The following is a 26057-nucleotide window of genomic DNA, read 5'->3' on the forward strand; positions in this document are numbered from 1 at the left end:
GTGTAGTTCACGGTCTGGCAGGGAGGTGGGCGCAGAGTCACAGTCGGCAGGTTAGATGCTTGAATAGCATTATGCATGCAGGGTTTTGGAAACAAAAGAAGTTAACTCAACATGGAAGCAGAGCAGCTGTCACAAAAAAAACAACCGTAATGCAGTGTATGGAAAGACGACTACAAGGCTGTCCACTGGGGAGTAGGTGGCGCGTCTTCTTAGAACAAGCAAGTGAAAAATGTAGGTTTCAGAAAGTCTGGCGAGCTAAGGAAGAGCCAGTTGAATCCAGCCGTGATGTGAGGGTAGTGGCTGTAACTCTAGAAAAGTGTAGTTGGAGATGAGAGCTTACCTCTAAACACGAGGCTCCGACTCCTGAAAGAACAATGATATCTCAACATGTACACACTGCTATATTTAAAGTAGATAACCAAGAAGGACCTACTGCAGAGCAGAGAACTCTGCTTAGTATTCTGTACCTAATTAGGAATCGAATTTGAAAAAGAATAGATAACATGTATATGTATAACTGAATCACTTTGTTGTACGCCTGAAACTAACACAAGGTTGTTAATCAACTATATTCCAATGTAAAATAAAAAGTTAAAAAAAAAAAAAAAAAGAAGATGCCTCTTGGTCTTTCTCCACCCTGGCTTTTTAGTTGCTGGAGGAATTAGGCCCAGGCCTCTGATACCCAAGACCTGCTTCCCTGATGAGCATTTCCCCTCTAAGCTTGTAACTCTGCATTTATTTCTTAAGCTTAATAGAGCACAGAATGTCTTCATTTTTATGGGCATGCACATTTAATTTTTTTCTTCATTTAGCATACATTAAGCTCCAGTTGTGTGCTGGGCCCTGTACTCAGTGCAGAGGAAAAGCAGATGGTTATATCTGTGGTGAGGAATCCTCAGTGAGGAAACAGACATTCAGACACTAGCAGTAAAATCACACAGTTGATCTGAGGGAGCCTCGTACAGAATGTGCTTGGCACCCCGAAGAAGGCTCACCAGCGTCACCTGGAGACATCAGCAGGGGCTTCGTGGAAGAAGCAGTGTTTTAACTGACAAGTAAAGGCTAAGCAGGAATTTTCTAGACGGTTTAATATGTGGGATTGGAAGGGTGTTCCAGGGAGAAGAAATAGCTTTTCATGTATCAACAGTCCTCGGTGAGAAGAATCCTAAAGTGTTGGGGAAAGGGTGACATGGGACCCGGATGGTACCCAGAGGATGTACAGGACACAGGACAGGTCCTCAAGGAGAGGCCTGGTATGAGAATGCATGGTAGGCCCTGCAGGTGCTCTGAGGACCTAGAGAAGAGAGGTTTCCTGAGGTCCCGGGATGGCAGTGAGGGCTTATGGAGGGGATAGAATCTGATTAAAGCTTGGATTTGGAAAGATGGCAGGCTGGGACCTGGGCCCCTTTGCTGCAGTGCTGGCACCTGGACACACCTCTCCTTGAGCCACAAAATACAGAGAAACTGTATGGGACTAAAAATAACTGTGCGCATGCACAGTTGGGGCAAATTCTGGACAGAAGACACAAAGAGACCAAAAAAAAAAACCCCCAAGTGCTGCTTTTGAAGAGCCTGGAGCAAAAACGGGGTGTTGGGAGCAAAAGCAGGGTACTGCGCATGCCCCCTGCACACAGCACCACCTAAGGGGTGGGCAGAGCACCAAAGCCACTCCTCCGGCCTGATCCCTGGACACACCTCTACCCTCACCCTGTATAAGGAACGAGCTCGCCCCCCCCCCCCCACTCAGGGAGCAGGCAAGCAAGGGAACCTGTTGTTTGTTCTCACTCCCCTCTGCTGCAGCAGGGGCCCCAGTAAGGCCTTGCCTGAATCTCTTGTCTGGCCTCTGATGGGTTTTTATTGATTAAGGAGGACAAGAACACTGGTTGGTAACGTGGGCACCTTGCTGCAGGTCTGGTGAGCAATGGGAATGCTGTTCAGAAGCGATATGAGTGCGGCCCAGCTGTTGCAGAGAGCAAGACAGAGCCCATCTTTGGCAAGAGGCACATCTCTGAGCCTGGCAGAAACTGGACAGGTCACTGGCATGTATCATGGAAAGCTCACAATGCCAGGGGGCTTTTTTTTTTTTTTTTTTTTTTTTGCGATACGTGGGCCTCTCACTGTTGTGGCCTCTCCCGTTGCGGAGCACAGGCTCCGGACGTGCAGGCTCAGCGGCCATGGCTCACGGGCCCAGCCGCTCAGCGACATGTGGGATCTTCCCAGACCGGGGCACAAACCTGTGTCCCCTGCATCGGCAGGCGGACTCTCAACCACTGCGCCACCAGGGAAGCCCCGCCAGGGGGCTTTTAAGGGAGTGAGATGGAAAAGTAGCAGAAGATGCTGACCTGGAAGTCAGGAGATTCAAGTACTGGCTGAGTCTATAATTAGTTCTGTAGTCTTGGACACATTACATAGTCCCTGAGTTCCTGCAGCTACAGTGTATAAAGTGAGGACTACTAAATTTCATAATCTGTTAGGCCATTTCCAGTTCTTAATTGCTACATGTCTTTTAAGAGGTGTTGAAATTTTTAGTGGGTTTTATTGTGGTGTTATTGTTAAGTTTGGGGAACTGGGATTTAGACCCAGAGCTTCAACTCTGCACCTTGGTAGCTTCATGACCTTGAGAAAGTAATTTACTCTTCCTGAGCTTGTGTCCATATTTGCAAAGCTGGGATAATGTTTGCCTGGCCTCCCACACGGTTTGTTTTGAGAGTCAAGTGTGATGCCTATATAAAATATTGTGCATTCTATAAAATACTACAGGAAACAATTGAAAATAAGTAAAGTAACAGGTTGTTAGGCTAACCCCCTGTGAGAAATAATCTGGATATAATAGTGCCTTTGCAAATAGAGAGTAACATTTAGGAAGATATTTTCAACAGCATGCAGATAGGAAATAGTGACTAACCCCATAAGGTTGATGGAGAATAGGATGAAGAGGAGAGGCGAGTACCCACAGTGACAGGGGATGTCATCAATGTTTACTTAAAGTCTCTGTGCTTGATGCAGGAGCTCAGGCTCATCCCAGAACTAAGGAATTAGAATCTGCATCTTAACAAGGGGCCTAAGTGATTTTTGTACACATTTGTGCCCGTCTCCTAGAAAATACCAGAATTGAATGTTCTGTTTCTGTGTTCCATCAGAACTGGCTCTGCCCAGCTGACACTGATAGCAGCCCAGGGGCTTTGAGGGGTCCCTGTGCCCTAGCCTGACAACTGGGCCTGATTCAGGGCTCTTTCCTGATCAATGAAACATGGGAATTATTTCAACCAACGGTCCTGCTTCCCGGGGAGAGCAGGTGAGGACAAAATACTCCAGCCAGACAGATGTTGATGATACCTTAATGACAAAGGGCACAGAGAATTTAAACTCAAAAAGAAGAGAGGAGAGAGAGGATCTGTTGAACATTATGTAACAAAGCCAAGAATATAAAAAATGATGAATGTAGCCCCAGCAAACAGCTTGACCACAACCTCATGAGAGACCCTGAGACAGAATCACCAGCTAAGCTACTTCTGGAGAAGCTCTGAGAAAAGAAACGTTTGTTGTTTTAAGCTGCTAAACATAAAATAGAAAACCTCTGTGCTGGACACTGTAGAAAACCTATTTTAATGCAAATGGATAGCATAATAAAGTAAATTTTTGTTATCTGGGTCAAGAGCAAGCCACAATGAGAAATTTACTTCCAAATTTCAAGAAGCATATGGAAAGAGAACCAGGTCTTAGAAAGATATTTGCATCTCTGTCATCTCCACTAATACTTTTATACAAAACATTTTAGATAATAAAAAGACGATAATCTATTTTTCTAGTGTGGAAAGAGAAAGAAGATTAACTATAAAGTAGTCAAATTTTTTTAGCTCTTTCCAGAATTGAATAAGAGGATTTCTTGATGCCTTATAAATAAAACCAGAAAACTATAAGAACAGGGGGACATTTCTAGAACTGAATATAAAATCCTAGGATGTGTTTCTGCTCCAGGTTTCTGCAATTCCTACCATAAAGGGAGCAATTCAGATGAAGTGCTCTGTAATATGGCTGCTTTTCTCAGAAACTTCTCTAATCCTTCACACAGGGCTGGAGGAATGCAGACCTCTGGAGGTCGTATTTTATGTGTTGCTATGGAACTGTCTAAATATTATGAACAGAGCAGTGGTATGGGACATACAGCGGTCTAATGCCATGAAATTATGGCAGCTAGAAACCATCTTCATAGTTCTGAAATGTAAGCTTCTAGTGTAAAAGAATGGCATGGGTGTCTTTAATAAGTGAATATTCTTTATTGCACTAAATTAGATCCTAGGTGGAGATACAAGGTCTCACTTCAAAGCAACTTCAGTCCAGGGAGAGTCTTGCAGACCCTAACAAGGAAACGCACAGCAGGCCGGACAGGGCCTAGTGCGGGGCAGGCCTGAGGAAAGAACTTGGTAGCCTTGGGATCTCAACTATGATATTGATGTTACAGAGTTGCTTTCAGGCTCAGCCCAGAGGTGTGGTTGGAGATAAACAACTTCGGGAAGTCCCCAAAGCAAAGCAAGCCTCCCTCTTCCAGCTCCCTTGTTTCGAACAGGGAGACCCCAAACCCTCAGCTACTTGGGCTTCAAGGTTTGATTCTTTCTCGGATTCCAATAATTGTTTATGAAACTTTGTTTAAAATTTTATGTCAGAAACTACCCACCACAAAATACACCTATTTTTCCTCCCTGTTACAGCTAGCTAAGGTTAGTTACATTTAAACAAGAAGTACAGCTCTGTGCTTCTTTTTGAATAACAGTTCTGTGAATGCTATTTTCTTCTGTAGATTATGCCAAAGCCAGTTTCCTCTCTGAATGATTTCTAATATGTGAATTCAAACTACAGCAAGCCTGCGTCATGAGCTGCCCTGAATGAACAGGAACTAAGCACAGCTGGGGCTTTGTGGCTTCTCTTGTTTTCTTTCCTTTTTTCTCTCCTCTCTTCAGTCAGTTGCTATTGAATATTATTTTTTAAATTAAAGAGGGAAAAACATTTCTCAAAAATCTTTTCACCCGCACCGAGAAATTCAAATTAAAAAATTGAAAACTTTCAAAAGAATGAAGTTTTACTTTGCAAAATGCAGGGAAATGTGTCTGTGTCATTATCTGGATAAGTTACCCTACCAGTAGAAAGTTTCCACTTCACTCTGCTTTTCTATTTTCTCGTCTTCCCTGCCGAGGAGGAGAGGAAGAATGTGTTCCCTCTTTTCGTGTTGGTTCCTCATTAAAACAGCATGGGAACAAATTTTAATAAGATTTTTCCTCTTTTCGTCAGTGTTTTTAGACATGGCACCACCTGGATATTCTTGTCTGGAAAACTCCTTTAAAAGTGTGGGAGGTCTAGAAAAAAGTAAAATAAGTAGAAGAAGTTTAAAAATATCTGTTGAATGAAACGTCATAGAATTTTTTTCAAACATCAAACTGCTCAGTTTTCCTTTCTTCTTCTTAAGGCCTTTGATACACAATGGAAGAAAGTCAGCAAAACGGGATCAAAGGTCAACCTCAATCAAGAATAAACATAATAAACTGTAAGAACTAATCAAGTTCCGTGACATCGCTGGTATTATCTTGCACCAAATATTGCTTGAAATAAGTGGCTCGTTCATCCAGTCTTGAAAATAGGCTTTGCTACAGAGATTCTCATTACATTCCTCATAAGAAACGGTGTACACATGAATGCTGTACAACTTTAGCTTTTCATCAAAGAGCAAACAAGAATAATAGATAAATATGAAAAAACATGGCCTAGATTTATTTATAATGCAGTCATTTCAAAGTTTCTAACCATTGCCTCTCCCCCATGCAATGGAAATCTAAGCAGTTATCGTAGAGCTTCTTAAATGTCAGACATGAAAAGTAATTGTTTTAAAAGATACCCGTGGTAAAGTGTACTTCAAGTCAAGCCATTATCAGTAAGCAGATTAAAACCCAACAAGCTTCTCCAGCACGGTTCTGTGGCCTTCCTGCCTATTGCCCAGCTTAGTGAGACATAGATCCTACTAGGTGGACAAAAAACAACTGATACTTGCTGTTTCTAGGCTGTTGCATTTTTGAAGAAGGAAGTAGATTAGTCAACTGTGTCATCTGTGAATAGCAGGACTATGACACAGAGATAACCGATCGTTTGTTTGCTTCAGCAAGTGACGGTGTCATTTGATGGTTTGGGAAGAGATGATGTTTTACATTATCCTTCTGGCAAAGCTTTGCCATCTTCCCTTGGTTGATGACTTCAAAATGCTTGCTCAGAATGAAAGAATTACAAACTATATTATGAAAATTAATTTGTCTCTATTCTAGTTGTATAGTAATAGATTCTGTGTCAGTGCTTCTCCGCCAGGGGTGATTTTGCCACCCAGGGGACATTTAGCCACTTTAAGAGATACTTTTGGTCGTCATGACTGGGCTGGGGGGGGGGGTGCGCAGGTGCCGAAGTCTTGTCATGGTTGGTTAGAGGCCAGGGATGGCGGTCCACGTGCTCTACCGCATAGGATGGCCTCCCTCGGTGAAAAAGCATCCAGCCCCGGTGTCTGTAGTGCCCAGGGTGAGAAACGCTATTTTATATGACTTACCAGAATGACAAAATTACCTAACATACATGATCTAATCCTAAAATATTTTTGCTCTTTTCGGATTACAAAGCTAAATGTTTTTTTTACATATATTTTTAGAGTTTTGTTGTCAGATAAAGTAATTAGTCATGTTGTATCCAGTTTGAAACTGCAGAACATACTTATATGTTTAAAGATAGGAAAAGGAGACATATTTCCTCTTCTGTTTGTGTGTTAGGGTCAATTCACCTTTTCCTACCCCTTCATATAACCCCCAGTAGAGGCTATCTTCAAACCTGAGAACACACTGAATGTAAACTGCAGGGGGAGAAAAGCTCTATTTCATATTGAACTTATAAGCACTACAAACATTATTATAACCCATATTATACCGAGTTACTGAATAGTAACATCTCTAGGTTTTCCTCATCTAGTTGAAGTATGAAAGTGGAGTGAGGGATATTGCACAGTAAGGATCACTGCATTTCTATTTATAATAAGCAATGGGAAACTGTATTCAGGTTTTCAAATTTAATTTAATTTTTATTTTATGTTGGAGTGTAGTTGATTTATGGTGTGTGTTAGTTTCAGGTGTACAGCAAAGCGGTTCAGTTATACATATACAGATACCTATTCCTTTTCAGATTCTTTTCCCATATAGGTTATTACAGAATATTGGGTAGAGTTCCCTGGGCTACACAGTAGGTCCTTGTTGATCATCTATTTTATATATAGTGGTGTGTATATCTTAATCCCAACCTCCTAATTTAGGATTCCACTTCCTACTCATCTCTCCCACTGAGACAGAGGGAAGGAAAAAGGAAATCAGGGAGAAGATTGGAAAGAATAAGGGTACACCTCACTCAGCTTAGAGAAATGAAGCGGGCCTGCATGACTTCGCTGTGGCTAGCAGACCTCATTGGAGGAGAACTCATTTCAGAGAAGCCAGCACCTAATGCCCTGTTTGGAACTAGAATATATATCTGTACACGCATCTTTTATCAGGCTGGGGGTAAAAATGGTGTCAGTAAACAGTGAGCTCAATTACAGTGACCCTGACTGTCTTTTGCTGTAATGACTGAATATCCCTCCTCTTCTGTAAGACATTTCCAAATTATTTCTGCACTCCTGAAAGGGGTGCCTCACATAAATTGCCACGTGTCCCCTCCTCTCCTTCTCTGTCTTGCACTGCCCCACCTGCCTGGTTTCCTGTCTTTACACCCCCTTCCCCAGGCCCCTCTCTTGAGGGCGCCTCTCCGGGGGTGATAGGGGTCCTGCTAAGGGAGACGCGTCCAGATTCTCTTAAAACTGCTGCGCCCCGTCTTCCTGGGAAGACACGCTGGAGCTGTGGATTTGGTTCAGAACAGGTTCTCTCCAATTTCTTGCCTCCTTTGAACAACCCCTACCCCCATACCACAGCGTTGCTTGAAAGCAGAGATTCATAGCGTCTCAGTAACGGCTGCCCCTTCTGTTCCGTATTTCCTACAAGCAATTCCTAAAACTAACAAAAAACCTAACTCTCTCACCAGGTACTAGCAAAAGTCCAGACGCAGTCCACTGCTGGTCCTTTACATCCCTGGACAGTTCTTTTCTCCATGGACAAGCGTAAGTAATATGCAACCTCTGCTCAACCTACAGGTCAACTTTCCCAAATATTTATTATATTTATTCCAGAAAACGTATTATCTACATTAGATTAATGATGACATTGCAGATGTAATAGATGAATATTTCTTTACATTGATGTAACAGAAGGGTCATTGTGGAGATTAAAAAATAGTCTGTTCCAGAATCAAAGTCTACTGCTGGTGCACAAAACTAATTGTGATATTTAGAAACAGTGTTCCCCCAACTTCTTAGTCACATTTCAAACTCCTTGGTGTTCAGTTTTAGCTGTTAAATGAGAAAAAAAAAAAAAAGAAGAAAGAAAGACTTCAATCAAAGGGGAATGGAGTAAAAAGTAAATATTACAGTGCAAGTGTCATTAGCCAAGATCAGTGTGGCACACAAAGAAGAATTTTGATTAGTCTAGAACTTTTGGAGAATCTAGATCCGTTGAGACCTTCACTTTTAGCTGCACTGCAGAATTACAGCTTTTCTGATCACTTTCACATTTATACCTCCAGGCTGACCACTCTCCCGAGCCTCACACTCATGAAGCCAACTGCCAGGTCCCCGTCTCCACTACCTGAGTGTCTAAGAGCCATCTCAGACGCCTGGGTGAGAACTGGCCTCCTGGTTGTCCCCTCTCCACCACCTCCGCATCTGGCTAGACCTCCTTGTCTAAACTCAGGGCAACTCCCATTTTTCTGTTCCTCAGGGCAAAAACCTTGGGGTCATTCTTCATTCTTCTTGAAATTTTTCTCTCTCCCTACATTAAACCCATCACTAATCTATGAGTTTCATCTTCAGGATGTATCCAGAGTCTGGTACTTCTTATTACCTCTGCAAATATTATCTTTGGACCAAGCCCCTGTCATCTCTCACCTGGAGTATTGCAGCAGTCTCTTGTCTAATCTCCTGTTTCTTCTTTGGGCCCCTCTGACTAATTTCAACGCAGATGCTGTAAGTTTGATTGGTTAAAACCCTCCAATGATGCATCATTTCGCTCAGAGTAAAAGTCAAAGTTCTTACAAGGGCCTGGAAGGCCCTTCAGATATGTTCCCTCACTTTCTTACCTGTTTGATCTGACCTCATCTCCTGCCAAAGCTGGCTTTGTGGATGTGTGACCCGTGCTCATAGGGTCCCAGTGCATGGTTGAAGGATCTGCCAGAGCCATCTTGAAATTTTGAACAAGGGACCCCCGATTTTCATGTTATACTGGGCCCTACAAATTATGTAGCCAGTTCTATCTTCTGCTGTTCCTCTGGTCACCCACCACCCTCACTTTGACCCCTCACACTTCTGTAAACTCGCCTGCACCTTCTCCCCTCCAGGCCTTTGTACTTGCTGTTCCCTCTGCCTGACTCTTTGCCCCAGTGAGCTGATGTGACTCACGCCCTCAGTTTTTTCTAGTCTCTGTCCTGGTGTTAACTTTCATTGAGACTTGCTTTGACTGCACCATTTATATTGCAAACGAGCTCCCCTTCTACCTGACTCTGCTGTATTTTTTTCCGCATTTGTACTTATGAACTTCTTACATATGAATTTTTTTCTTATTTATTAAGTTAATTGTCTATTATCTGTTTTTCTCCCTCTTGAACATAATAAGCTTCATGAAGGCAAGGATCTTTATCTTTTCTTTTTCACTGCTGTATACTGCGTGCCTGACACATAGTAGGTACTTAAAAAATGTTTGTTGAATGAATGAATAAGCATTGGGAATTGATGACAGAGTCCCAGATATAACCTCTGTAGTTAATTATATATAACATGGAATGATAAGCTATATATAGTTTTCACTAAATCTTGTGACTTATTTCATTCAGAGCAAATCTTTGTGTTGTGTTCATATACTACTTCTTTCACTCTAATTCAAAAAATAATGTATCAAGACTTAAATTCCACTAAAATATGAGAGAATTCCAGTCTGTATAAAAATAGTCACCTTTAGGTCAATTTTGAAATAGAAAAAATTTTGTGGAAAAGGGCACTGATGACTTTGCAACAGAAATATAAATACCTAGAAAACTGGGATTTCTCCCAATTTAATACAAACAATCAAAATACATACCTCTCCACTCCTCATGTCCCCTGCTTCTACCTGTCCTTCCCCCGCGCCCCCCACCTCCACCAAATAACCAAGTTTAAGTGCATGAAGAACTTTTTGGTGTGTAAAACTGAAACCGATTGGCAGCAATGGCCGAGTCTGGCCAAAACTGGAGGCAGAAGTAACAGCCAGATCTGACTTGACTGAGTTTCACTTCCTTTAAGTGCATCTGTAAGTGCATGGCTCTCCGCACCCCTACGTGGCGTGTGCCCGGTCGAGACTCCGCGTACGTCAGCACATTCTTGTCCTGTCCTGAACCCTGTGCAGATGTTTGTCTGTAAAGAGATGGCAGGATACCAGCACGTCTCGGCCCTTTCTCTCTGGACGGTATTTTTGTTTTTTCACTTGAATTATGTTGTGAGTTTTATTCTTTGAATCTTTACTATCACGTGAAGATCTTGTCTCCCATTTTACTGAGAAAACAGAGGCAACTAGAGGAGAATTTCTGCAAACTCATTCCCTCACACACCCGACTTCTGTGCCCACTACATATTCTACTTTGTCTCCTGTTACCACAGAGGAATGGTCCATGTTCAAGTCCAGGGTCAACTCCTCCCCTTGCAGAAAGATATTGCACCCGTGATTCTCCTCTCTCTGGAATTTTCCCCTTGCTAGCATGATCTTTTCCATCAGCATGTAAATAGGATCAAGTCCTTACTGTTCCTTTCCCATGAAAAAAAATGAGATCTCTTGATCTCACTACCCCTCTTCAACTACTGCCCCATTTTTCCCCCTTTTTTTTAAGTGGTAAATCTCCATGGAATAGTCAACTGTGCTCGCTGTCTTCAGTTTCCCATCTCATCCTGTATCAAGCTCGTGCTTTCGGTACTTCAGAGACTGCTCTTGTCTACGTCACTAAGATCTGGTGTCATTACAACCAAGATCTGTGCCCTATCTGCCTCTTACCCGAAGTATGAGGAAAGTCAGACACAGTTGATTATCGCTTCCTTCTTGGTGTATTTTTCGCTTGTCTTCCAGAATAAGCCTGATTTTCCTTTTACTTTACTGGCCATTTCTTTTCATTTTCCATCGCTTGTTCCTCTTCATTGCCTGACTTCTTAATTTTGAAGTGGCCCAAGGCCACTTCTCTCTTCTGTTCTCACTAATTCCTGAGTGATCTCATTCATTCTTGTCATTTTAATACCATCCATATGCTGAAAAGCACCTGAATTTATATATCTCTCTGGATCTCTCCTTTTTTTTTTTTCTTTTTTGCAGTATGTGGGCCTCTCACGTGGGCCTCTCCCATTGTGGAGCACAGGCTCCGGACACGCAGGCTCAGCGGCCATGGCTCACGGGCCCAGCCGCTCCGCGGCACGTGGGATCTTCCTGGACCGGGGCACAAACCCGTGTCCCCTGTATAGGCAGGCGGACTCTCAACCACTGCGCCACCAGGGAAGCCCTGGATCTCTCCTTTTAACTCGAGATCGAAGTATCTCAACTTGAATGTTTAATTGTTCTCTCAAAATTAAGGTGTCTATATTTCCCATCGCTTTTTTAAAAATTAATTAATTAATTAATTTTTGGCTGCATTGGGTCTTCGTTGCTGCACGCGGGCTTTCTCTAGTTGCAGCAAGCGGGGGCTACTCTTCGTTGCGGTGCTCGGGCTTCTCATGGCGGTGGCTTCTCTTGTTGCAGAGCACGGGCTCTAGGCGCACGGGCCTCAGTAGTTGTGGCACGCTGGCTTAGTAGTTGTGGCGCACAGGCTTAGTTGCTCTGTGGCATGTGGGATCTTCCTGGACCAGGGCTCGAACCCGTGTCCCCTGCATTGGCAGGCAGATTCTTAACCACTGTGCCACCAGGGAAGTCCCTGTATTTCCCATCACTCTTAACTTGCTCTTGCCAGTTTTTTTCTGATCTCCATGGACATATGGAAACTCCATTTTCTAGGTGCTCAGGCCACAGTCTTTAGAGTCAATCTTGATGCCTCTCACATCTTGTCTATAGTACATCCTGTTAGCTTTGTCTTCAAAATATTCAGAACCTGATTCCTTCTTATCTCACTGCCACTAACCTAGTCTCAGACATCATTATCCTTTGCTTCGATCACAGCAGTAACCTCCTGTCTAGTCTTCCTTGTTATCTTCCACTCCATCTCTCACCTTTAGTCTGTTCTCAGAATAGCAGCCAGGGTGATCCATTTTTAAAAAGTTGATTATTCACTCCTCTGTTCAGAATCCTCCACTGACTTTGCATTTTACTCAGAGCAAAGCCAAAGTCACTACCGGGCTCTCAGCAGTCTGACCTTCTGTAATCTAACTTCATCTCCTCATTGAGTGCTTTGCTCCACCGACCATGGTGGACCATGCCAGGCACATTCTCTTTGCACCAATTGTCACTCCCGCTTAGAAGAATATCCCTTCAGTATCTGGATGACTTGCTCACTTAATTCTTTCAGATTTTGCAGCAGTCTTTGCTTCTCAATGAAGTCTTCCATGACTACCATATTTGCACTGCAGCCCTTCAAAACACTTTATCCTTCCTCCCTGATTGTCATCCACAAGTTATAATCATGTAACATTCTGTGTATTTACTTGTTACTTTTTTTTTATTGTCTGTCTCCTCGTGCTAGAATATAACTCCCACAAGAGCAGACATTTTTGTCTTTTTGTCCACTGCTATTTCCCTGGTATCTGAGCAGTGCTCGTCACAGAGTAGGTGCTCAGTACATATTTGTTGAATAAGTAAATGAATATATTTTGCGCCTACTTGATTCTATACATATATAAACACACACACACATATATATATATATATTTGCTTATATACATATACAGTATTTGATGAGTAAAGGGGAAAAGTTACAGATCTTATTTTAGACCACTGAGAGAAGCTAGATCAGAACAAAGTGAGATAGAATTATTTTTAGTTTTTTTTTCATGAGAGACTATTTTGGAATGTAAGTCAACCACTTATTCAGTCCTGCATAGCATTCACCTACTACTTTCCTATCTGACTTCATTCTTGTCTTTTCCTGGTTTCTCCCTTGGATTAGAAGGCATGTTCCATAACCACATCCAGTGCCATCTTTCATAGTTATTTCATGATAGTTATTTTCGGTTCAAGAGTGTGCATGGGCCAGCAGCAGGTCTTTGATACTGGCTGCTCATCAGGCCCGTGCTGAAGAGGAGGCCGTTCTGACTCTGCTCTCACTCAGCATGTGGACTATGAATGAAAAATTAAAAAACAGGTGGAAAATACTTGATGTTACCTAACAACTTGCTTTTCCATGATTGAATCTTACCCAAATGTGCAAATACCATAATTCTCAGATACATTAGTCTAATTATCCTTTCCAAAACATGAAAAAGATAAATTAGAAAAAGCAAAACTAAAAGGAACTTGTGAATGATCCATGTCTTTCCTGTAATTTCTTGTGATATATCTGAGTTAGCATGCGTCTGTATATTTGTGTGTGTGTGTGTGTGTGTGTGTGTGTGTATCTCTGTGCATGACCCTAGTTTTTGGATGCACTTGAAACTGCTCAAGAGAAGGGGACTGTCCATGAGAAATCCCCAGGATTTTGTCATGAAAGCTGAGCATCTGGTTTCCCTCATGACTGTCCTGATCCTTGGCCAGAAGTAAATGGCATAGAGCCCTTGTGAAAGTGACTAATGGTGAAAGTCTTTTAGTTCCTGGAATCTCTAAGAAGGCTTAACTTGATATTCATGAGTAACTCCCCTTGGGACACCTGTACTCCATTTAAGGTGTGTGTGGAGGCCTGGATTCATTATGTCATCATTCAGTGGGTCCCCCAAGATGTTTCTTCTTGGACCTATTCACTGAAGGATTTCGTGGGTAGACCTCATACTGTCTTCTGAAAACTCTAGAGAACAGACAATAGTAAATGGCCCTAGAAGGTTCTCCGTTTTCTGTGGAAACTCTGTAGGTTGATCACGTGGAGGTGAATTAAATGATTTGGCCTTGATCTTTTCCTCCCATGGTTTTGTGATCTCAGGTTGACTACCGCATGTGTGAAGACTCATCACTTGCTTTTTCTTTGCGTGGTTTCTTTGTATATGTTTGGTGCCTTAAGCTCCTTGACTCTATGTGCCTTCAGACTTATCGATAATATTATATTACTTTTTAGTTCACTGGGAACTGGTTAGTGTCCAGGTTTGGTTGCTGTTAATGTAAGTAACACTTGCATTTGTGTATAAGTGACATCTCGCTCATACAAACAGAAAAGGATGCCGAACTTTGTCCATTATTGCCAGCCGGGCTCATAGGGATTCACCTGGGGACTTGATAAAATCAAGAGAATTCATTAAGATTGACTACACCCATAATATGAGCCACTTGTGGCTTACTAAATAAATAGCTTACATATATTCAATTAGTAATTAATCTTATTTAAAAACAATTTAGTAGTTCCCATTATGTTTTGGGAATTGTTCTAGACACTGGAAGTAGAGCAGAGATCAAAACAGGTACAGCCCTGCCCTCCTGGGACTTACATTCTAAGGTAGTGATGGGGCAGACAGTAAGCAAATAGATGAATAAATGATGTCATGCCTGGTAGTGATACATGAGCCATGAGAGAAAAAGAAGTAGAGGATAATATAGAGAGTAAGGAACAGGTGTCAGGGAGAGTCTTTAGGGGAGTGTTGTGGTTGAACAGAGACCTGAAAGAAGTCAGGATACAAGTCATGGGACTCTCTTGGGGAAGTGCATCTGGACAGAAAGAACAGCGGGTCCAAGGTTCTGTGGTGGGAGACTATGATGTCATGGGTGGTGACGGAGGTAGTGGTAGGGTTAAAGTGTTACTGCTCCTAGATAATGGAAGACCTTGTAGACCAACCTAAAGAGTTTGGGTTTTATCCTTAGTGATATGGGAAGTCACTAGATGTTTCCAAGGAAGAAAATGATGGGATTTTATTTACATTAAAAAAAAAATCCCTGTTTGCTCTAGAAAATAGACTTAGGTGAGAAAGGCATATAAAAGTGGAAGCAGAGAGATCAGATAGGAGACTGTATAGGAATCTAGGGAAAATCTGATGGTGCTTGGTCCAGAACTAGGGTGCTAGACAAAGCGGAGGTCATAGGAAGAGTCCAGATTCACAATAAAATCTGGACAAAGAGTGGCCAGGATCTGCTGAAGGAGTTGACGTAGGATGTGAGAGAAAGAGAGGATCAAAGAAGGTTTCAGGCTTTGGAGCTGAGCGACAGATGAATGATAACGGCACTAAGTGACATGGGGGAGACTTGGGAAGAGGAACAGCATTGGATAGGTGGCTGGGTGGGAAGCAGGAGTTCAGTTTGATAAGTGTTGCATCTGCAAAGCCCATTAGGAGATGTTGAACACAGCTGGATACAGTAGCCTGGCTTTTAGGAGAGAGGAGAGGGCTGGAGCTAGAAACCTGGAGGACACCAGCGCACAGATGGGACGTGGTGAGAACACCTGTGCTATAAGTGCAGCCAGAGAAGAACCTCAATATCGAGGAACTGAGAAGGAGAAGAAGGAAGAAGGGGATGGTCCAGTGAAGAATCAGGGAATAGGAGTGGGGAGAAGGACTGAAGAGGGATAGCTCTTTGAACAAGTGAAGAAAGAAAATGCTTTTCAAAGGTAGAGGCCTGTATGTGTTAAATGCAGCTGATAGAACAAGAGACTTCCCTGGTGGCGCAGTGGTTAAGAATCCACCTGCCAATGCAGGCGACATGGGTTTGAGCCCTGGTCCAGGAAGATCCCACATGTCGTGGAGCAGCTAAGCCCGTGTGCCGCAACTACTGAGCCTGGGCTGTAGAGCCCGGGAGCCACAACTATTGAGCCAGCATGCCACAACTACTGAAGCCTGAGCGCATGGAGCCCGTGCTCTGCAACAAGAGAAGCCACCACAATGAGAAGCCTGCACACCGCAACGAAGAGTATCCCCTGCTCGCCACAACTAGAGAAAAGCCCGTGCACAGCAACGAAGACCCAACACAGCCAAAAGTTTATAAAAAAGATAATAATAAAATAAATAAAAGTTTTTTTTTAAAAAAAAGAACAAGTAAGAGGGGAATGATAACCCCTGGAATTTGAAATATGAAGGTGCTTAGATGATAATTAACAAGATGTGGTGATATGTTTAAGTTACTAAAAGATCCTTTTCTTTTTTCATTCCAGTTCTCCATTGTATGCTAATACTTTCCTGTCTTTCTCAGTAGTCAAAATCCTAGGTCACCTAAGTGGCAATGATGAATTCTTCAGAGGAAGCCCTTTTTTTTCTTTCTTAACTAAACCTGAGGGCTTCTTGCTCTCACACCATTGCTCAAAATTCAGATTTTAGAGTGTTTATCCACGGTCACACTTTCAAACATATTTTACTGCCCACTCTCTGGGGGTCTATGTGTTAGAAATCGTAAGGTAACTTTTGAAAAGCAAATTCAACTTATCTGTCCCTACTAATGTCCGAATAGTGTTCTATTTCCAATTTCCTATTATGACCACTTGCCAATATTCATCCAACTATGTGCTTACTCCTTGGTATCTTAATGTTTCAGGAGTACCAATTTCTCCAGTAGGGATAGATTAGTCTCTAAGTGTATCAGAAGTGTTCGAGGTAGGTTGGTGATGTAAGTAGTAGTTCCCAGGGAAGGTTCATTTACCCTTCTCTTCTTTCCCAGTATTTCAGTCAGCAGCTTGCTTATGTGGTCACTGGTTACTCAGTGGGAAAAATGAAACATTATAGTTCTTCAAATGTTGAAGAGGGAAACACCTTTAGAAAGGGCAAAAGGTCAATGAGTTTGTTTTAAGGGAAAGCACTATTTTTACCAGCACCTTCTCAATAATTGCGTGGAACACCGAATGAGGAGGAATTGGGAAAATTCTGTGTTTTAGGTGGTAGTTCATAGAACTTTGTGGATTTTGGGGTTTATATAGTTCATGTTATATTTCTGTCGGGGAACTTTCAGGGCACTGAAGGCAGAACAAAACTATTCCTTTTTTTCTTGACTGGAGTTTTTGAGAAATGAAAACTCTTTTCAGTATGTGACAAAAAAAACCAGCCACCGCTGTGGGCACAAGCACACTGGTCGCTCTGATTTAATCAACTCAGCTGACATTTTGAGCACTTAATCTGTACTCAGCACCGTGAGGCCTCTCTATTAATTTTCTCACTTAGTTTTCCCAACTATCCCATTACATAGATATTACGGATGACATTATATAGAAGAAAATTCCAGTACCAAGCATGTTTAAGTTCTTTTATTAAAGGCCCACAGGAAGTAAATGATAGAGCCCTGACACTCTGAATCCAAAGCCCATGTCTGACATGCTGACCACCTGGGAGCTAGATAGACGCATATACAGCCAAGTAGCGTACAGTCCGATAAGCGTGGCTCTGAACACGCTGTTATGAACCAGAGGCAGAGGCAGGTAGTGACCCTTTGAAAAGATCACAAAGGTAGGTTTTCTGCGGGGCCTTAACAGATTAGGATGAAGGAGCACGACACTCCTGACTTTTGGAGATGCATAAGCGAAGGCATAAAATCATAAAAGTGATGACTTCTGTGATTGTGTGTAATACACCTCCATAAACTAATAAACCACTTGTTGAAAACCTTTCCACAGTGGAACATCAAATCTCTTTGTATTCAATTATTCATCCATACGCTTCGGAATTGGACATATGCTGCTAGTGATGGGAGTTGCTAGTAGTATATGTATCCAGAAGCTTACTTGAATGATCACCGGCACAGGGACAGTTGGAGACGTACCCTAGGAAAGCTTCTCCAAAACCTTGGGCCATCAAGATACTTAGAGAACTGAGAGGAGAGAGATGGAGAAAAAGGGGAAGCAGTGGGACAGGTTGTCCCTCCTTCGTTTCTGCACTTGCTTGTGAACATCTCTTGTGCCAGGATTGATTGCCCTTGTAATATAACATCAGAGAGGTGATATTATTTGAAGGCCTGCAGTCAAGTCCAGCAAGATTAATTAACGCAGGAAAGAGTAAAGGGCATTGAAGGGCTGGGTGAGCAGAAAATCCAGTCCAAATCAAGTCCAGACTGACCTTGGAGATTAACATAAGAAAGAAGGATGCAGCATCCAGGTAAAAAATCTTCGTAAAGTATCTCAATCTAAGCATCAATTTAGGAAGCAGGGATGGATAACCACAGTTACGGATGTGGTTTGATCCTGAGCCAAAGCCTTTCTGCTGCAGGATGGATAGCATTTCTCCTTTCTAAGACCAGAGCTACCTCAGGGGTGGGCAGTTCTGATTTTATAAGTGAACAAGAACAGGCCTGAAGAGGTGGGTGGAATTCCTAGATTATGAGTTCCTGGTGACTCAGATCACTTTTCCTGGATCAGCTTTTCCAGTGGGGTTTGTTGCTGCAGTCCCAGCGCTCCTGTGCCCTATTCATTTGTGCTTTTCATCTGTGTTTCCCAGGTAGTCTGTGGTTGAAGATGTCAGGCCAGCCTCTACTGCACAAATGTTCCCCTGATACTGATTAGAACATCTATAATGTCGCTTGGTCTCTGAGCCACGTGTCCTGTCTAATGCTCCTTCACGAATTCCATATAATTCATGGGGTTTTAGCCTCACTTCTACTTTACAGGGTGTACCATGAAAAGGCACCTAGTTACTGCAGAAGCTGATATTTCCCTTGATCTCCAACACCCGAACTCCTTCCTCAGCCACTGGTGGGTCACATCCTGTATCCTGACAAGATACCGTGTTACGTATATTTTCAGGTACATGTGCCCTGTTGCCTAGACTGTATTGTGAGGTGCTTGTGGTCAGGGAACACGAGCATGTGTTCTGATGTTGTGTGCAACACCTAGCTTAGTGCCCAGCCCACCGAGGTCACCTGACATGGTTGTTACAGATGCGTATTCCGGGGCCTCTCCCCCAGATACTGCAGCTTAGTCATTCCAGGGTGGAGCCCCAGAACGTACTTTTTCTAAGCCAGTTCTCTCTGGGGATCATGATTATACTTTGAAAAACACTTGAGTCAGTAGTAAGAGCTCAAATAACACATATGGAGGGATTATTGATGCACAGGGAATAGGCGGTGGAAAAAGCAAAGAAAATTAAGAGGTGTGACGTAATGTTTTCTGTAATACGTACTGGCTCTCTTGGTTGGCGTGCTGTTGAGTGTTGCTACTTTGGTGGTAAAGTTCGAAACGTTCCTTCGTGCAAAGCCACCCTTTCACAGTTAACTCACCTCCCTACTCCACCTCTACTTGCTTGATTCACTCTTTCCTATCTTTCAAATTGTGACTTAAACGTCACTTCCTCAGAGCCTCTCCCTAACTTCTTGAAGCACTTGGAGTAGACCTTTCCCCCACGCAGCCCTTATTCTGTTGTAGCGCCTATTTCAGTTGTCATTGTTTTGTAAAGACCCATCTACAAGTCACCCTTAATGTGCAGATGGGAAAGCTGAGATCTAGAAAACTGTCTATTTCAGGCTGCCATAGGTGATCAGGGGCAGTGTCTGCCCATCTTCTCACCCCGGGTCTAGCACGTGTTCTTCTACAGGATATTGTATGCACGAGGTAATCAAACTGCTAGAGCAGCTTTGTCTGTGTCTTTAGAAGCAAGGATAGGATCCCATGATTAGTAACTCACAAACTCCACATTTCCGGAACTATGTCTTGGAAAAGTGCATAATGTGTACCTTTTTCCTGTTGATTTCAGACTGTATTTTGGTTCTGCTGACAGCGGGCTGCATTGTGTTGTGCTCTGTCGACCCTCGGATAGCAGCTGTTAAGGAAGGCTCTTTTCAGGGAGAAATGGCTTCCCTTCTCCTATATAGGATTATGTGGACAGAGTCGAAGCTTTGGATTGAAACATATAGCAGGATGACAGGGCATGTTCAGAGAGAATTCATATTTCTCTTGGCGAGGTCTGTACTTTCAGTGGTGGTGTGGGTTTTCTTACACTCATCTTTGGTGTGTGTGTGTGAACAAAACCACCAATTCATTCTCCACAACTGACAGAACCTCACTCAGACGGAATGGTTAACAACTGTCAACTTGCTTATCACAATATTCTACTCATGCAGTATGATCAGTTTTGAAACTTAGAGTAGTTTTATTGATCACTTATGAAGGTCTCTTAGAGATCTAAAGTTTCTAATTACGGTAATTTCTGTATATTTTTTGGTCTCAAGAATTCTCGATTAAAAGATTTAATAAAACACAGTGTTACCAAAGCCTGTATTCATCTTTCTGTTTAGAGTTTTGTTCCGTAAATTTTTTGGGGGGGATGGAATATTTTATTTGGCACGGGCATGAGGAAATGAGTAGGGGTCTTTCAGTGTCTGATCTACTAAAGCAGGCTACATTAAAAAAGAGACTACAGATCGATGCTATGAATTATGGTGCCTCATTACGTATGGATTTCACTTCTCTCGGTTGGTTCAGTGTTAAAGAATTTTACAGTCCAATGAGGTTATCTGGTAGAGAAAGTCATGTGATTTACAGCCAGATCCAAGAAAGACTATTCTGCTGCCCACCTGCGTTTTTCTAGCAGATATGAGTAAAAGCTGAAGAGGTAACCCCAGAGCCACCTTACCAAGTTCAGGACCGGATGGGGGAAGGTGAGATATGGTCAAATTTAACATTACCCTTGGGTGACCTGGGCTCTGTGATCATGCAAATCTGAACCTTAGTGCATGGCTCCACCTGGTTTCTGCCCAAGTGGGTCGCAGCCATCCTAGAGCTGTCAAACTGACTTTATTGAACTGAATAGTTAAGAGGGAAAGCTCAGTTGGTCCTAATCACTTTCAGGGAATGAGGTGTGCTAGCGCGGTAGCTGTCTGGGCTCCCTGTCTATGTGATGTTATAGTATCTATATGATACGTCAGAATGAATGCCATGTCACTCAGTTCTCCAAGTATGTCACTTTCATAATTGGCCAGATGAATCTTGGTCTTACTCCTGCCAGAAGAGGCAATGCCCAAGAATGAAAATTGAACCAACTCATCCTCACTGACACTGACCCACCTGGGTTGAGTATTTTGATGACACGTACATAGGAAGTTGCACAGTGAGAAAAAGGCCACACCATCAAGCTTGAAACTAGTCAGCTGAGAGTTCCTCTGGGTAGGCAGTTCAATGCCCTGAAATTCTGAAAATGAATAATGCACTGTATAGCACTATTTTCCGGGGTAAAGGGTGGGCTTCATGATCTACATTTTAAACCCATGCCAAGAATTTGAATGTTACAAGGAATCACATGGCGGGGGCGGGGAAGAGGGAAAGCCTGAATTCTGAAAAGTGGGAAAGAATTTTTAACTTGAAAACCAGAAAGTTCCAAAAGAGTGACAATGTTGTATTCAGTGACCATAATACAACTATTTTAAATATAAAGCGGCATATAATCTAGGCTTAGAGAACATTCCTTCACACCTTACTAAATAGATACTGAACAAGCTAGTTAGAGACTATATTCATCTGAAGAAATGCCAAATGATTAGCATCATGGGAACCTCTCATCTCTCCCCACGTACTTGGTCCTACCTCTAACTCCTGCTCTCTCTCCTGCACCCAGTCTCCAGGTTTATCACATCATTCTGCTGATGAAAAGTATTCAGTGGCTCAGCATTACCTGTGGAAGGAAGTCTGAACTCCTTGGCTTTGCATTCATGTTCTCGCTAGCCTGATATCCTCCTGATTCTCAGCCCTAGTTCTTATTCTTCTCCTGCCTCAGCCAAGTCCAATCCTTGTTTCCTAAACTTCCCTAAAGCTTTCCCACTTTCCCACTCCTCTGCCTTTGCTCCACTCTCCTTTCCTCCCTGTTCTTATTCCTCTGTCTCTTATTCTTCTGTTTTATCCGACTGGTTCTCTTTTCCAAAGCTCACATCAAGTACGATTTCTTTCTAGATTGCTCTAACTCATAATTATGGTTATTGAACTCTATACAGATCTCTGATTATCAACATCAGTCATCTGGAAATGTATTGCGTGTGCCTGGTTTTGCTGCTTCTTTTTTTCACGTGCCTAAAACTTCCTCCCCCAACTGGATTGCAAATTCCTTGAGAATCAGAAGCATATTTTGTATATCTTCTTCTCTCTGCAGTATCTATAAGAGTACTATGCAAATAATAGGTATCCAGAATATAATTTCATCTAGAATAGCTTGGGGTAGCTTAATTTAAACAAAAATTGCTGAATCGTTTATCCCCGAACTGTCATATGATTATAAGTTGTGATCTGAGATTCTCAGAGATGCTGTTTGTTTAAGCCCAGCATCTTTTGGCTTCGTTATACATTTTAACAGATAGTGTCCCCACGACTTGTCAATAGAAACATGTCCTGCATTAATGTGGGTGACCTAACTAAGTTCCTTTGCTGTGCCTTGTACGAGTTTTATGTGTTGCATTGGGAAAAGCAAATGATTGCTGAGATGAGTAATACAGAACTTCACAGGTTAATCAGTCTTCCTATTCCGGAAGCAAAGCCTTCCACGCATGGCTTACTGACACCAAAGGCTGCAAAAGGAAGTGTGGAGCTAGGTGTCTGCAATCTCTGTTCAACATGCGTGTCCCACACAATCACGTGGTCCTTATAAAACCACCTATATCCGTTCTCATACACCACGTCTCGCCGTTGTGTTGATCGTTACTGACAGCTGCTCTTTTTTTTTTAAGCTTCTGAGCTCTTCTGTGGCCATGTGAGATGTGGTGGGAAGTAAAGTAAATGCCACTTGAAAGGGAATCATCCCCGATATAACTTTTATATATCATCAAAAAGAGTTACTCGATTCCGTATCCATGACCTCCTCTAGACCTGGAGTTCTTTGAAGGTAGAGCCGTTTCTTATCTATTTCTTCGTCACCTCCAGCACGGGGCCTGAGAGGTTGTGGGTGCTCAGCGAATGTTTATTGGATGAATGTTTGGAGAAAGAATGAAGCAATCAAGGAAGTGTATATGGGAGGTGAAGGAAATTAGTACCAGCCCCACAACCAGTGAATCACTTGACAACTGTTTGCTAAGGGCTTATTTGTGAGCTGTGGTCTTCAAAGAATGCAGAGGAAGTATGATAGAGCAAGCTCGCGAAAGCTCACTTTTTACCCATTTTAAAATGAAAGCCAGTGGAAACAGAAAGTAGGAGGAAAAGAGTTGTCTATTCTCCCCTAATTCCTTTACCAAGTACTGACCTTGTATGGATGGTCTTAGATCGTTGAATCCTTGTTTCTTCACTTTATCCATTATTCTAGAAGGCAAAACTGGTGGTTTGTTTGGCCTTCTTAATGCTTAAAAAAATAGAAAAAAATTCTATTGGTACATCAATATTCAGATGTCTGTTTATTCTTGAAAAGTATCCAGCAACAGTGGGTCAGCATTTCTGCATAGCAATGATTATCTGAACAGGGGCTGCAACTGTTAAGTAGGGCATGTGGATAATATTTGCAGGCTGTCACTATATACATTTTGAGGCACATAGAACTATACATTCACAGTTTGCATTACACACAGAGGTTTAAGAATTCTTTTTTTAAAATTTATTTTATTGACGTATAGTTGATTTACAATGTTGTGTTAACTTCTGTACAACAAAGTGATTCAGTTATACATATATATGTTATTTTTCATATTCTTTTCCATTGTGGTTTATCACAGGATATTGAGTATATTTCCCTGTGCTATACAGTAGGACCTTGTTGTTTATCCACCCTGTATATAATAGTTTCCATCTGCTAATCCCAAACTCCTGGTCTTTCCTTCCTCCACACCCCTCCCCCTTGGCAACCACAAGTCTGTTCTCTGCCTGTGAGTCTGTTTCTGTTTCATAAATAAGTTCATTTGTATCATATTTTAGATTCCACCTCTAAGTGATATAATATGTTATTTGTCTTTCTCTGTCTGACTTACTTCACTTAGTATGATGATCTCTAGGTCCATCCATGTTACTGCAAATGGCATTATTTCATTATTTTTTTAATGTCTGAGTAATATTCCATTTTATATATATATATATATATATATATATATATATACCATATGTTCTTTATGCATTCATCTGTTGATGGAGATTTAGGTTGTTTCCATGTCTTGGCTATTGTGAACAGTGTTGCTATGAACATAGGGGTGTGTGTATCATTTTGAATTATAGTTTTGTCCAGTTATATGACCAGGAGTGGGATTGCTGAATCATATGGCAACTCTATTTTTAGTTTTTTGAGGAACCTCCTTACTGTTTTCCATAGTGGCTGCACCAATTTACATTCCCACTAACAGTGTAGGAGGGTTAAGAATTCTTAATTAAGTTTAGAATGAGAGGGGGTGTGGAGGGTGAGCAACACATGACTAATCTTTAATTTAGCTATGTACCTTAGCTAGGTATAACAGAAACGGCATCAAATTTGGTTGTTTTTTGGTTTTGTTTGTTTGTTTTACTAAGTTTGCCACCACTTAGCTGTGTCAATGTCTCTAAACACTTTGGACCTTATTCTGTTCATTTGTTGAATGAAGTCCCTTGATGGTCACTGAGACTGCTTTCAGTTTTACCATTTTCTGATATTTTTAGTTGACAAGCCAACAGAAGTGGAGTATGAGACAGGAGAGAAACCTGTAGAGAGAGGAAGGAGAGGAAAAAGAAGCAAACCTTCTTTTTTGCATTGTCTCCTTTAATCTTTACAAACACATCCTGAGGTAGTTTTATTATCCCCAGTTTATAATAAAAAACAAGGATTTGACGTTCAAGAACACACAGTAGAGGCAGAATGTGTGTCCTGGTCTCTTCGATCCTGAACTTAAATGCTTCCAACCATCCCTGCTGATTGGAGTGCCTTTCCTCCATGAAAACTGTATTGGTGGTACATCAACTCTGAATTATAGGGTGAGATTTAGAAGGCTGTGAAATTTTAAATGATAGAACAAACATGAAACACCTGGCATGAAACCAAGTATATAATAGGTGCTTAATAAATATAAATCCCATTCCTTTTTGACTGCCTTAAATAAAGAAAACCATTATGTTTGCAAATTTGACTGGGTGAATTCACAACCTTAGCTACTTAATGATTGAAAGAGTTAATAACAACAAAATGTGAGTTCTTTCCATGACAGAGGCAAATACTATATATCTGTATGTATGTATCTATAAGTATCTATGTATTTGTCTAAGGACATATACCCCTTTGAGTTTCAAGAGTTGAGCTGGGGGCACAGCTTATTTGTCAAGTAATACAGTCGCTATTTTATAGTCATTGAGCGGAATCAACCTAACTCACTGTGTGTCAGCAGAAGTCACCATAAAAAAGAGAATGCAGCATGAATCTTGGCATGGTGGTTACTAACCGACTATAAAAAGCAATATACTAGATCTCTTTGGTCTCCAAGTACTAACACAGACTGAAATAATAAACTGTTCTGTTCTTTGAAACCAGGAATGTCTTTGGGAATCCTGGAGCAGAAAAGAAAACATCTCTGTAAGCTGATCAAGCCCGAAGTGTTGCCAGATAGAATTAACTCAAGTAACATTGGCCACAACTGTACCATTTAGCCTGTTTTTGCTATCACAAAACATATATTTTGCTTTGCCCTGGTAAGCTTGTGGCCTAAGAGAATTCATTTTTAGTGGTTAAGAAAAATTCTCAGAAACAAAAAAGACCTCCTGTTGAATGATAATGAATAAACTTGAATTGATGGCAGGTTGTAGGATGAAATGAGGCAAGGGCCAAGTAGAGATGTTGTTAATTGGTTTGATGTGACGGGTGGTCCTGCTTCCATACGGAGAAGGGCGTGCAGAGAGAGAGCTCCCTGCCACCTGCAGGTAGGCAGGGTGTCAGGAAAGCGGCGGCCAGACCACACACTTGTAGTGTGTTTGACCTCGCCCCGCACGCAGCCTGGGCAGAGGAA

The 26057-nt window shown here is 42.0% G+C and overlaps 1 long non-coding RNA gene across 6 annotated transcripts in view; it reads left to right on the forward strand.

Moving 5' to 3' along the window:
- LOC111177458 (uncharacterized) overlaps window positions 1-24097 on the forward strand; it is a 274619-nt gene extending 250522 nt beyond the window's left edge. For all 6 annotated transcript variants that reach the window (XR_016391984.1, XR_016391987.1, XR_016391981.1 and 3 more), the window contains 2 exons: window positions 8089-8164; window positions 8686-24097. This is a non-coding gene — a long non-coding RNA (uncharacterized LOC111177458). The remainder of the gene's footprint in view (window positions 1-8088; window positions 8165-8685) is intronic.
- The last annotated feature ends 1960 nt before the right edge of the window (window positions 24098-26057 follow it).

Source organism: Delphinapterus leucas, chromosome 1 (assembly GCF_059928025.1).
Source record: "Delphinapterus leucas isolate spDelLeu-1000000601 "Yukka" chromosome 1, BTC_Dleu_Yukka2, whole genome shotgun sequence".
NCBI classification, from domain to species: domain Eukaryota; kingdom Metazoa; phylum Chordata; class Mammalia; order Artiodactyla; family Monodontidae; genus Delphinapterus; species Delphinapterus leucas.